The sequence below is a fragment of the Gekko japonicus genome, unplaced genomic scaffold (genome assembly GCF_001447785.1).
Source record: "Gekko japonicus isolate JY-2015 unplaced genomic scaffold, Gekko_japonicus_V1.1 scaffold693, whole genome shotgun sequence".
In the NCBI taxonomy this organism is placed as follows: domain Eukaryota; kingdom Metazoa; phylum Chordata; class Lepidosauria; order Squamata; family Gekkonidae; genus Gekko; species Gekko japonicus.
The window spans coordinates 808,955-817,774 of NW_015173144.1; the positions used below are offsets into that span (position 1 = coordinate 808,955).

General features: G+C 45.0%; 1 protein-coding gene across 7 annotated transcripts in view; it reads right to left on the reverse strand.

The window, feature by feature from the left end:
* SOX6 (SRY-box 6) overlaps positions 1 to 7,387 on the reverse strand; it is a 678,959-nt gene extending 671,572 nt beyond the window's left edge. For all 7 annotated transcript variants that reach the window (XM_015422310.1, XM_015422307.1, XM_015422305.1 and 4 more), the window contains exon 1: positions 7,092 to 7,387. The gene's annotated coding sequence lies outside the window, so the exon portion shown is untranslated. The remainder of the gene's footprint in view (positions 1 to 7,091) is intronic.
* Between the last annotated feature and the right edge of the window lie 1,433 nt (positions 7,388 to 8,820).

Here is an 8,820-nt window from a genome sequence, read left to right on the forward strand (position 1 = left end):
CACGCAAAATTGCAAGTGTATTTCCAGAAGTATTCAAGTAGCAACTAGATGCATTCAGCACAAGGTCCGAACAATGCTCTGCTTAAGTGATAGCATAGAGTCCAAACCACTGCATTTTAATTACTTTGCAGCCTCAGATATATTGCCTTTGATATGGAAATGTTCTTGTTCTCTCATCTTCACATACGGTCTCATGCACAGAAATCTTTATCTGATTCATAAAAAATAAACTAGAATCCAATCTCAACACCTGACCTCAGTGCTTAGAAGTTTTTTTGCTAAGCATAGTGTCACTATAAAAAGAATGGCTAATATTGGTGTAAAGTTAGATATTTTGAGCAATGATATGAAGGGCCTGCAGTTAGGAATCAAATCAATACCGAATCTCCGAGATGCTACGGTTTCATTCCATATTCTATCAGGGTACTAGACCAATAATGGATTATATACCTTTACTGTATACAAGCGGCAAACACAGCTCACATTCCAACACTATTCTTGCCTCCAACTTATGAGAAATATTTTGGGTATAACAGCTTATAGCAACAAATAGAAACATTATATACATCAACAAGATTCTTAAAATTATCAATGTAAACATTATTTTGAAACAGGGCTGCATATATCCTCATATTGTATAATATCAATATTTATAGGAAGATTCAACTTTTCCCCATGTCTAATCTGTACAGCACAGCTGGCGGGAACCCTGTTAGTAACTGTCACTATTGGAACAGCTTACAATATAAATAATAACTGTACAGGTCAAGGCTAATAACTGTGGCATTGTTGCTTGTCAAATTCTATCAAACATTCAGTAAACAATCAATAAGCAAATATGACCAATTTTCTATATAAAAAGACATGCTTTTACATCACTGTTATAGATGCTGACACCCCTGTAAATCACCTGGTTGTATGTTATCTGTGTTTCATCATTTCTGTTACCTATCTGCTCTCAATATGATGCTCTTGATGTAATGTTTTGCTTTACTTTGAAAACATCAGCTTATCTATCTGCATTTTGAATGGCAAACCAGGTTCTCTAATAAACTTCACCATTAAGTACTTCTAAACAGAAGGGTTTTTCTTAAAGTTTTAAGTGAGGAAGTTCTCTTTCTTGGAAATGCATACAAGGCTACAACTGATAGAAGAACTGTCAAGTATGCAAAGAGGAGGGAAGGAATCAGTATGTACTGATCCTTGTTTCTTTAACAGTAATCCATTTTTCAAGTTCCTGTTCTACTAATTGAAAGAGAATTATTTAAAACTTCACTGAATACTTGAATAAATGATGGCTATGTGTAGCAGTTTCATCAATGTCAAATAACTCAGGACTTTCTATGGTACAGCAAACTGAAAATCGGCACAAAATTATTCATGGGAATACCAGCCAAGTATTAAACCAAACAAAAATAATTATAGGAATAATTTCCCATTACTGTATGCCACTGGCAGTGTCCAGTATGTAATTTTTTCCAAAATGGTGGATTTCTGTACTGATTTACTCACATTTCTTTTTTATAGTATGTTCAGAACAAAGATAGTCTACATTTCTACATTCATGTGACAACTAAGATTCCAGCCGAGAAATACCCCACTGAATGTCCGACTTCTATAACCATTCCTGATATGTTCTTGGAAAATACAGATCCTGAAATATCATTATATATATATATATTGAGCTCACTGTAAAGTTTTCAGTTGTTACAGTAACAACATATACCTGTTTTCCTATTGAAACTGTGAAACAAGGAGAAGATAAGAAACATTTTAGATCAACATTCTGATTGAAGAGATGAAATATTCTAATTTGTTTTTAGACTACTAGTCCTGGAACAAATGACACCCTAATTACTGTAGTATTGTATAAAGCATGTCAGAATTCTGACACCATTCTAAAAGCACTAGTGTACTTTCATAACTTGCACTGTGATCCTAAACACATCAGTAAAGCTATAAATCCCACTAACTAATTAACTTCAAGTAAGTATTTTATAGTAAGCACCATAAAACATTTCTAAAAGCATGTACAGAATTAACTGTGAAATTCTTTATTAAGTTATTCAATGCCAGGATGCAAAAAAACAAGCTTTCTTTTTTTCATCAGGTAAGATGTTAGCCTTTTACAAATATATGTAACCAACCAGCATATTAACTACCAACCATATGCAATATGCACCCAGTGTGAGTGCATTACGAATAAAACCCAGATTATGGGAGAAAAACATTTAAACATGGAATTACTTCTCTTCTATAAAGTTTTATTTTGCATAACAGCTATTATACAAATAAAAGGAAGCCATCTTTCTGTTCTGGCCCAAACATTTTAGAAGTGCAACACCAACTACAGAGGATTAATGAATACACTTTCCAAGAGGTTATTTCCCAGGGCAATTAAAGCACCAACTAGATATAACAAGGTTATGACTGCAAAAACTACTCTATGTCCACCAGAAACAAAATATTTATTTTACTGTCATTGTAAAAAGACCTGGCCTCAACTTCTTTACAATGTTTTCCACAGGAAGAATGCAAAATACTTTCATTGATTTTTTTTTTATCCAGGCAGAGGTTGGCCTGAACTGATCCCCATTAACCCCTCATTAAAATATTCCTGGTCAAAACTTCAGAAACGCACTACAACAGGGGATACAAAATGAATGAAACAGGTCTACATTTTGTCTCAGGTTAAGAGCTCAGCATGAAATGCTGCAATATTTCCATACCATCACATTCCATGAGTATTTAAAAACCTCCTCCCATTTAAGAGCGAAGTGGTTGAAAACATGCGCACTTTAAGAAACCCTACACCTACTTTAATTTGGAGTAAACCCCATTAATTCAGCGTGTCTTACTTCTGAGTAAACTGCATAGAATGGCCTTCGGGTCTTTCATTTCGACAGGATGTAATTCCAAGGAAACACTGTAGGCTTCAAGTCGCCCCTATGTTCTCTCACAATAGCTTCAGTCATTGACTTCATCTGTGTAATCTGCCTTGAGTCCCAGTGGAGAGAGACGGACTATAATGTTAATACAAATGAAATAAATCTCCATGAGTAATCTTGCTCTGTGAACATGAGCCCAGGCTGGGCACATCCTTGACACCCTATGGGCATCTTTCATTTACCTGACCCGTGCTCATCAGCCTGGCCCAAAATATATATCCACATTTATTTGACTGCACAAAATCATATCAGTTGTTAACTCGTGTGTGTGTTTAAGGACAAGTGATAAGAATAAGAGACTGCATATCACTATCTTTTTTGTTTGTTTGTTTACATGAGCTATATGCTGCTTACTTTCGAAGAAAAATGGTTCAAACCGTCTTAGTCAACCAAAAGCAGACGAGGCATGAACTTTACTGAGACAGAATGTTGTTGTTGCTGTTCGGTCGCACAGTCCAGTGGGTCCGACTCTTCGCGACCACGCCAACTAATTATATGCATAAATGGCCGTGAGAAAGAATGGTATATCTGAATATACCTATGGGTACTGTAACGTTGGAAGCTGGGGGGGGGGGGGGTTTTACGCACGATATGCTGCCGGGTACAACAGTCGCCACTCATTTATCCCAGAGTAGTCCTATTGAAGTCAGTGGGACCGATCCAGTGTAAACGGGTTTTTGGCACCATAACAAGTCGACGGGTCAGGGTCACATAGTTCCCTCTAAGCTGAGTTGGTGTGAGCTAGCTCACAGATTTTTAGCCCCCGGCTCACAGTTTTTTGTCTGAGCTCAGGAAGGATGGGCTCCAAAGCAAACTGATTTATGCAGCAGCCAAATCCCTCGCTCACAACTTTAATGCCAGTAGCTCACAAAGTAGAATTTTTGCTCACAAGACTCCACAGCTTAGAGGAAACGTTGGACTCGGGGAAGACTCACTCACTCGAGCTGCCTTCAATCAGCGGCGCGTCGAATGAATGAAAGAGAGAGCGCGACTAGCAGCCGGGAGCGGCAGTTCCACCGCCCAGCCTCGCTGCGTGAGTTGGGCATGTCGCGGTGGGACTGAGACGCTGCTGCGCCTTCACCCTCCCGATGCCGCCGCCGCTGCGCCATCTGCGGGGAAACTCGACAGAAAAACCCCTAAAAATCCCCCAGGGCCGAATCACGCCCCCCTATTCCCCGTGGGCCCTGCCGCGGCCGGCGCACTTAACCGCCAGCATATCCTTCCTCCCGCGATTGCACTAGTTGCTTCCAGGGCAGCTGCATTTCGGTTCGGAGAAGTTCGACCCTCCCCCGACGCGCGGGCGCGCGCCGCGTGCACGAGAATCGCCGCCTAACCCTAAACCTCGGCGTCCTCCTTCCGCAGGCACGGGGAGGTCACTGATTGGCGGGAAGGGGCTGAGGATGCAAATGACCTTCTCCCGACCCAGCAAACCTGGTTTCCTCGCCCTCTGCGGAAGAGTGCCCATGAAGAGCGCCCATGTAGCCCCTGGGCTGGAAGCGGCGCAGGCGGCTGCGGGAAGAAGAACCCGGGCAGCTCCGAGCCCTTTCTTCCGTCCTCCAGAGGGGTATCCGCGCTTTCCCTCTCCGGCTTCTCCAGGAATCTGTGTTCAGAGCGATAGGGCAGGTGTCATGGTCAATGTTCCCTCTAAGCTGTGGAGTCTTGTGAGCAAAAATTCTACTTTGTGAGCTACTGGCGTTAAAGTTGTGAGCAAGTGATTTGGCTGCTGCATACATTAGTGTGCTCTGGAGCCCTCCTTCCTGAGCTAAGACAAAAATGTGTGAGCCGGAGGCTAAAAAACTGTGAGCTGGCTCACACTAACTCAGCTTAGAGGGAACATGGGCATGGTTATGCTCCCTGAGCGTCCCTGCTTTTTTGGAAAGGTGTCGTGGAACAGGGCAGGGAGCCTCTTTCTCCTGACGCACCAAACGGGAATGGCTTTTGTTGGGTCGCCCGCCCCCGTCTCCAAAGTACTTCTGAGTGGGAGGGGGTGGGTGGGGAAGTCTGTTGCCAAAGTGGCATTTGATAGATGGATTCCAACCACATTGGAAGGATTGCTTTCTGTATATTCTTTGGCTTTTAATAGCACGCTGGGGAGGGGGGGGAGAGAAGCGACTGATTGTTTTCTTTCTCCCCCCCTTCCTCCTCCTCCTCGCTGCCTGTTCTAAATCTTGATTCCAAAGTTGAAGTCGTTGAATTGGCTACTTCTGAATACAGGCTTATTGAGAGAGGCCAGACACAGCAGTATATCCCTGTATAGCAATGGATACAATGTGCTGAATTGGCAGTCTAATTATAAATGTGGCATTTGGACCTCCTTTCAGACCCAGTGCCACCTTACCTTATGAGGGAACTTCGACTACAGCAACTGTTCAAAACAAAATGCCATTACAGGATCAGCTTCGCCCAACACTGGGACTAGCCAGGGGATTGTTTTACAAACAGCCTTTCTCACTTAACACAAGAATGTATTATAAGGAACGCAGTTATGGAGAAGGAGGCCGGAGTTTAAAGAAAACGCTTAAGCGGTTCTCTGCCAGGTGTCGGGCTACTTCAAGCCGCAAACGTAACCCAAGTAACCTAATTATTTTCTTTAAGATATGTACCTCCCTAAAAATACATTGGAGTGGGGAGAGCGATCAATTTTATTTTTAAAGAAGATGAACTAGATATGGTTACCGGTTATAAAAGGGGGGGGGATACTAGACATGAGGAAACTGGATGCAGAAATGCAGCCCCCCCCCCCATGTACAAGATACTGTTCCTAAAAGTTTCACCCAACAGAAACTGTACGTCAAACGCTGTGTTCATTTACTTTGAAATGACTCGCTTTTATGGCGTGGTTTAAGTCACTTCAGCCCAAGGGAAGTCTACTCGGTGTCTCCAAGTCCTTTCTCTTCTGCAGACATTACAACGCAGTTTTTCAAAAGATAAAAGAAATATGCACCGCTGGACTGACGTGCCCATGGTTAGAGAACAGATCGTCACCGAAAGACGGGGATGCTTTAAATATTTATTTTCTTTCATCCCCACCCCAGCCCCATGGAAATTGGAACGAGGCTCAAAGTTGCCCATCCTAGGCGGATAGGCTGCTTTAAAAAAGAAAAGAAAAGATATCTGTATAGCAACAGAGGAAGAGACAGGGGCTTGCTTATCTCAGAAAGTTTCCCTTTCTGTGCTTTTTAGAGCAACACCCTAGAGGACATCCTTAATCTCTGGTCCGCAGGCTTCCAAGCCCGAGCAATGTCACCCTGACATCCAGACACAACAACACTCAGTTGCTTTTTCACATTTGCCCCTTGCACTCTCTCCTCGCCGTCCTTAAAAAAAAAAAACACACCCGGGAAACGAGTCCTGTGCGGAGCAGCGGCGGCAGCAATCAGATCGATATGATCTGTCCCTCTGATTGACCCCAAGGCCCTGCTCTCCCTCCTCCTAAGCCAACCACGCAAGGGACCCTACGCGTTGACCGGCTCCACGCCGAGAGGAGAAAAGCTGAAATGCACAAGGTCTCCCCACCAACAGAAAGCCGGTTCGATTGTTTACTTGTGTTTTGTTCTGTTGTGCATCACTTCTGCGTGTGCCCACAGCTGCGTGCACAGCCTCACGCATGTACACACACACACACGCGTTGGTGGCCAGTCTCATCAACAACTCTATTTTACCGCTGAACCAGGCAACGAATTCTTACTTCCTCCCGATCGTTCTCTCTCTTTTAGACGCGGGTAACCCAACATACGCGGTTGTCACGATACATAAATCTTCGCAGCGCAGCAGTTAGAAACAACAACATAAAGCAGAACTGATCAGACGATCGTATGCAAACGCAGAGTGGCAGGCGGTTTCGGAAGGACAGCCCATGCTTAAACAAAACAATACAATGCTAAAAGAAACTTAAAGATACACGCACCGACGCATTTTACATATCCGTACTTAAAAAGAGATTCTACACCGAGCAAGAAGCAGCACTGAAAAGGGAAAGGAGGAAAGCCAAACTCCCTCAGACGCACCTTGCCTTACTCACATTTTCTGCAAGTCCTTTTTAAAATCGTTTGGCATAGCTCCGGCTGAGTTAAGACTGGCAAGCAATAAGAATAGAAAATAACAAAATGAATGCAAGAAGGAAAATACTTCCTGGGAACTTACTTTGCATTTACTCCTGCACTACTCTTTTCGTCCAGCTCGCAAAGGAAGCCGTTTTGTCCAGGTTAGGTATTGTCTGCTAATGGATCAGCCCGTGGCTTCGGGGTTTATTTTAATTTATGGCTTATGCATTCTTTTAAGGTCGATTTGCATGACCTCCGGCAAGAGCTAAGACACAGCAAGAAATCCTCAGCTGAATGTTGGGCGAGCCCACAATGCAGCCAAGAGCTCCCCTTCTCATGGTGTAAGCAGAGCCCTGTCTGTTGTTGGGCTCTTTTTTTCCTCTCTCCCCCTCCCTGTGGAACACAAATTAGGGTGTGATATCAATTTTAAAGTTTTCAGTATAACTTTATCCCAGTCTCTGCCTGTACAAAGATAAGGAGCTAGTGGAACAGCAAACGATCGATATACTGCCCCTCTGTGGCCAAATGCAGCATTACCACCTAGCGGTCCAATACCGCTCGCTCTTTCTTTTCTTTCTCTCGCTTTAAAAAGATCTGCGGCCACAGATATATAAGCACGCTAGCGGCGAACTTCTCAGAAAGTTTACCCACCTCAAAGTTAACGGAGGACTTAAAGGCGCTCGCAAAGCTCCTTGTTCTACCATCTTTACTGTTTCTACGGGTAAGGACAACCCGCCCCCCTTCGTATCGTAGGGCTGGCAGCAGGTTTCTGCTCCTAAGATTGATTTAAGGGCTCGACGTCGTCGTCCCCCCCCCTCTCTCTCGCTCCCTCGCCTGCCTTAGTATCTCTCTTACGTACAGTATCTCTCTAGCGCCATGTGTTCGCAGACAGCGGGCGATCTTAAAATACAACGCTGATCTGTCACTACGTTTTAAAATAGACCCCACTTGAAGGGCGGGAAGGAGGGAAAAGGCGAAGAGGCAGCAGCAGTGTTGTGATTTCAGAGTCGCGGGATCGTTTTATGCAGCCCCAGGATCCTCCCGGAAAACTCACCTCCTAGGGTTAGACGCGTAAGGACTTTCTACACCAACTCGGCTTTTCCCATCCCCTCCCAGTCGCCGCCGCCAACACCATCGCCCTCCTCCCCCCAAAAACTAGTAGTAAGCGACTGGGCTGTGGATTCATTCACAAATCTCTTAACTCCACAATCTACCTCCGGACGCGGCGGCGGCGGCGGCTGTGGCTGCTTTGGACAATGGCAACTAACGAGCCCTTAAAGACAGCGCGGGAGGGTACCGTATTCTCTCGTATAAAGCGACACAAATAAAGCGTGGAAATCCCTTTCAGACCACACGACCCCCCTTCCCCGTGGGGTGGGGGTGGGGGGGGAGAACAACCCACAGCGGAGGCAGGCTGCACCACACAAGACCACAACCCACAACAGGTACCAGCAACACGACGGCGCTGGGCTGGACTCTTCTCCCCGTTTACCTCCTTAGAGATCCGGTGCCGAGATTATTATTTTTTAACGCCTTGGGGTGCAGCAGCGGGCGGGAAGGAGACAGAACGAGGTGACTGAGTGACCGCAGGGCGAATAAGCCGCAAATCATCGTACACTAACGAAAGGAATCAGTTCAATGAGCCACGGGCAAGCGCTTTGCTGGTTGGCGGTTCTCCGGGCCATGGGATGTGCCAGGAGGATCCCGATTGTCAGAAGTTTGCTGACGGGTTGCCGGGAGATTTAGTTGCAATCGGCTTCGTTGTTACTTGTTGTTGGGCTTGGCTTCCCTCCTCCTCCCTCCTCCTCCTCCCCCCGCCCCCGCCTCTC